Genomic DNA, 5,386 nt, shown 5'->3' on the forward strand with positions numbered 1-5,386 from the left:
GGATTACATTCAAATTACGTATGAGCGTTTGTAAATGACCTGATTTTAATTATTTTTCATCTTTGCAGGAAATAATCTATTGTTAAGTTGCGGGAAATGTAGGGCCTATTAATAATCCTTATATTTGATTTTAACACGAAAAATTAACATCAACACTCCAAAGCGAAATGCGAAATGTTATATATGGACTACGCTACTCTACAATGCAGAAACATGGACACTGTCATCACAAATGGTTAAACAAGGAGGCTGCTCCGCCAGACCGACACTGATTGCAATAGCGAACAGCTCATCTTAAATTGGATACAAAATATAGCCTAATTCGAGGAAATTCTGAAGTTCGTTCAAACGCCAATGAAACTAGATTTTTTTTTTCATTTAGCTACTTCTTCTACTGAAAGAAATATACAAAGACTTTTTAAATCAAAATAAAATACATGGTCAGTACGGGGATCGAACCCGCGACATTCGCGTTATTAGCACGACGCTCTAACCAACTGAGCTAACCGACCAGTTTTTTACTGGAAATCTTGTTGTTTAATAAAACCTATGTGCTGACGGACAATAGGTCTATTGGTTCGATTCCAGGTCTTTCCGAACACTGTGTTGCATTCTTATGGGGAGTGGATCTTTCGAGTTTCATAACTTGTCATTGATTGGTGGGATCTTTTGGTGATTTTATTGGTATATGAGGTTTCACTGTTGTTTGGAATGTTTAGGTTGATTGAACATTTCGTTGTACTTTGATGAATCTTTTAATCAGTGGAATTGTTTTAGTTCATTGTAAGGCAAAACCCATGACTTGACCGAAAAAACTTAATAAATACTGCATTTAATTATCTTGAACACTAATAAATACTGTATTTAATCATCTTGAACACTAATAAATATTGCATTTTATCATCCTTTCAGTTAATGTTGGTTTCAGTAAACCTTTATTTCACCAGGTCTTCGTTTCGCTGTAACAGCGGCTTCAGCTAAAACTTTATGGTAAGGTTTGATAAATGTAACTAGCCTGGAGTAATAGCTTGGTCAAAACAACATAACTTTAGGCTTATCATGCAGGAATAAATTTTACACTTTTATTGTAGATGATGCTAATACCAGCTAAACAATCAACATTTCTTTTAAACAACGAGAACACCCAAATGAACAGCTATAGAACAAATTGTTGCAACGTATACTTCTACAATCTGAGGACTGGAAAAAAATCAACAAACCTAGCGCAATCTACATCACAAATTGTTACCTCAAGACAAGCATAAAAAAATACAAACTCCAGCAGAATGAGAGCACAAATTTTGCAACACGTAATGACACCTGCTGATAAAAACACACAAACAAATATCCAAACACAGATTTTAACGTTACAAATTTTGCAACACGTAATGACACCTGCTGATAAAAACATACAAACAAATCTCCAAACACAGATTTTAACGTTACAAATTATACAACAGAAACTTGTGATATTTTGTTATAGTTTTTTAAGCTTGTAAAAATAAAATTGCAATTTGTTGAAAATATTTTTTAAGTTTGTAAAAGAAAACTTAAGTTTGTCACTTAACATAATTTTGCATGTGTATGTTTTCATGTGTTAAACTTTCAGATTATAATTTGTTAAAACTGTTTTTTTATGTTCAGTTTGTAAGTTATGGAACTTATAAGTTTGTAGTTTGTTAAAACTATTTTTTTAAGTTGTAAATTATGGAACTTAAACGTTTGTTAAAACTAATTTTCAGTTGTAAATTATGGAACATAAAGTTTGCATCTCGTTAGTTAATGTTTTTTTTTTAAATTTATCAATCATACAAACTGAAAGTTTGTAGCTTGTTAAAAATATTTTTGGTTGTTGGTTTGTGTAATTAAAAGTTTGTGATTTGTTAAAACTATTTTTCAGTTTAATAAAAGTTGAGTTTGTGATTAATTTTCGTGTTTATGTTATTAGAATAAAACTTTTAGTTTACGATTTGTCAAAACTACTTTTTAGTTTGTAAAACAAAACTTAACTATTTTTTTTTTATTTAAAATAATTTTTCATGTTTATGTTATTAGAATAAAACTTTTAGTTTACGATTTGTCAAAACTACTTTTTAGTTTGTAAAACAAAACTTAACTATTTTTTTTTTATTTAAAATAATTTTTCATGTTTATGTTATTAGAATAAAACTTTTAGTTTACGATTTGTAAAAACTACTTTCTAGTTTGTAAAATAAAACTTAACTATTTTTTTATTTAAATTAATTTTTCGTGTGTATCTTATTAGAATAAAACTTTATGATTTGTTAAAATTATTTTTTTTTTAGTTTTGTAAGTTGCAGAACTAACATTTTTAATTTCTTATTTTTTTTTTCGTGCTAATGTTTTAAAAAAGTTTTAGTTTACAGTTTGTTGAAATAATTTTGTTTTCAGTTTTAAATTATGGAACTTAAAAGTTTGTAGTTTGTTAAAAGTATTTTTTAGTTGTTGGTTTTTGCAATGAAAAGTTTATGATTTATTAAATGTTTTTTTTTTCAGTTTTGTAAGTTACAGAACTAACATTTTTAATTTCTTAAAATTTTTATCGTGTTAATGTTTTAAAAAGTTTTAGTGTACAGTTTGTTGAAATAATTTTTTTTTATTTCTCTCAAGAATAATACATCCGCTTATTTACTCTTTTCTTTTTAAGATAAAGTATTTCCAGCAACCATAAGCTTACTCCCAGCAACCTTAAGCGTATTTCCAGCAACTTAAAGCACACTTATGATTTGCAAACTCTTAAATTGTTTTTATAATCTTAATCTAAAAATCATAAAACACTTTGGATGTGTCTCATGAGACTTTTAAATGACAACACTGTTTACTTAGGGTTTCACCTCCATTCGGTTCTGAAGGTTTTGTTGTTGAGCTGTTGGATCCGTGATCGATCCCACGCTTACATTTTTAAAACGGATTAGTGTCTTGTTTATACTATGGTCACAAGTATTTTTTTTTTCACATTTTCAACCCCTGTTATTTTTGTTAAACACACGCATGGTTTACTTTGTAGATGATAAAATTTTATAATAGTAGCCTAGTTTTATGAAGCATATTACTTTAAGTGATTTATATTTTCTACCTGCTACAACTACAATTTAATTTCACATTCATTCTTAGCGATTTAGAGATTACTTATGTATATTCTTTCTATTCCATAAGTACAATTCATCTGTAAAGATAATAATTACCTATAACTAACTGTTTTGAAATAACAACACATTATTTTTGAATGGTGGTAAGTTGTATTGCATAAATCAGTCTTAATGCTGTTTTATTAAAAACGTCTTTGGTAGGCTTCATATGCGTTGCATTTTACAAACTCCAGAACCACTCCACAAGATTGTTTAAGAAACAGAAGAAGTCACGGAGTTGCATTGTTTTGATGAAATGCTTTGACGGGTAAAAATTTTGTAGTAGGCTATTGACGTAAATTTACCATTCAAGGGTTGGTAGTTTATAAGTTTATAACACAAGATTCACTTTAGTTATAACTTAAGATTCACTTTAGTTTCCTTGTTGACTTGCATAAGTAACTAATCAATGTTGTTTTATGAACTTTCATGACAGGTTGCTGTTTCGTTAGGGTTCTTCAGTTTTATAACGCTCAGTGCTTAAACTGTTTTGTAATTATATCTTACCTAATATGTAACCTCTAACAAATATACCAAACTATTTTATCACATTGAAAGATGTTTTTCTAGTAACCCATTGTTTTATACGTTCTATATGCCTCTAACTTTATGTAATGATTTTTCCACATCTACTTATAACCTAATTTCAGTGAGGTAGGTACATTTAAGCCAACAACTTTCTATGAGTATCAATCCACAACTAAATTTTTTCACTTCAATTCATTGCTGGGTGAAAGCACACAAGCAGATCTCGGAAACAAAAGATTATTTTATACCAGTCCTAATACATTGTCTTGTATTACATCCAAACTTCAAAATTTATCTGTTACACTGATTGATTTGTATAAAAACGAACCCATAGTTCCTTAATTCCTATCAAATTCGTCTAACGAAGTGGATCTTACAACTTAATCGCTTCCCTTAATTGGATGACACCCTTTAATAAACTGCTAGCATCTCCTGTTTGAAAAGCTTAGGCACCTGCTATAGCACATAATTTCATGATCACGAGTTTTCACAGTTGAATTATGACTTTAAACGTCTTTGTTTTATCACAGTCAAAACATTTTTTAAATGAAATTGCAATAAACTGTTTTATGTTGTTTAAAACAGACGTAATATAACAATTTTTAGTTTGGTCATGCGTACTGAACACTAAGTTAAGGTGTTGATCTTAAGAACCAATGAACTAAAGTCCGCGTGGGATCGAAATCCCACATCTAGTATTTCGATTTTTGGGTTAATGTTTAGCACTTAATTCTGTTTGTTTTGTTTCTTAACCTCACGTCAGTTGCTTGTACACACGGTTGTGGTTTTTCTTAATCACAACAAGATTCATTTTTTCACATAAAAAACATAGACATCTAAAAATTTGCCAATAAGTCCCTTTTGTTTGCTCAGATTCCGACATAAATAGATGAAAAATCGCTTTACCTTTGATCTATTTTACTATTTTCTGACAAACAATCAGGTTTTAGCAACACTTTTGCAACAACTTATTAGGTTTTTACGTGTTTTCTAGCTACAATCTACTTATCACGAGTTTACTTATAATAAAAACGGTGGATAAAAATAAAGAAACTCAAGTTAGAATGATGTAACCTTCGTGATTTGCGATAATTTTGTGCCTACAAAATGTCAATTTTGAAACTGAATCAAAGTTAAACACATATAACGAATAACATTTTACTTGTTTGTATACAGAAATACCAAAAGTATTAATTATTTCCAACCATATAACGCCATCCATTCGTTTAGAATCGACATAACCCATTTTTTTAAAACAAGTTTGAACACGATTTATATGAAATTAGCGGTTTATTTTAAATCGATTACAATATCGTTTCAAATTGATTTTGTGGCAAAAATGTTTATTTATTTACATCACGTAAAAGTACGATTTTTTTTTTTTTTCATTGTGATATTGTTTGGTAAATTTTTGTTAATATCTCCGCCTCTTGTGTAACTTTAAGTGTTTTACAAGATCTAAACAAAAATCAAGCAGTCTGATGCATTTCATGGTAACTTTTGAACAGGTCTAAACCGGTTTTGATGAAAATATGCTTGAAAACACATGATGATGCTTTATTAAATGATCCACGTTTATCACCACGAGCCAAACCAGTTGCAATAATTTTGTTTCACAACATCAAAAAACTTTGTGTTCGTAGATTTTAACAATTGTTTGGTCTGTAATCGACTTTACCGGTTTGTTTACCATCAACTTACGTTTAAAC

General features: G+C 29.2%; 1 non-coding gene across 1 annotated transcript; it reads right to left on the bottom strand.

Annotated features, from left to right (window-relative positions):
- Positions 1-438: 438 nt before the first annotated feature.
- Trnai-aau (transfer RNA isoleucine (anticodon AAU)) lies at positions 439-512 on the bottom strand. Its single transcript has one exon. It is a non-coding gene; the product is annotated as a tRNA-Ile (tRNA).
- Between the last annotated feature and the right edge of the window lie 4,874 nt (positions 513-5,386).

The sequence above is a fragment of the Aplidium turbinatum genome, chromosome 5 (assembly GCF_918807975.1).
Source record: "Aplidium turbinatum chromosome 5, kaAplTurb1.1, whole genome shotgun sequence".
Taxonomy (NCBI): Eukaryota; Metazoa; Chordata; class Ascidiacea; order Aplousobranchia; family Polyclinidae; genus Aplidium; species Aplidium turbinatum.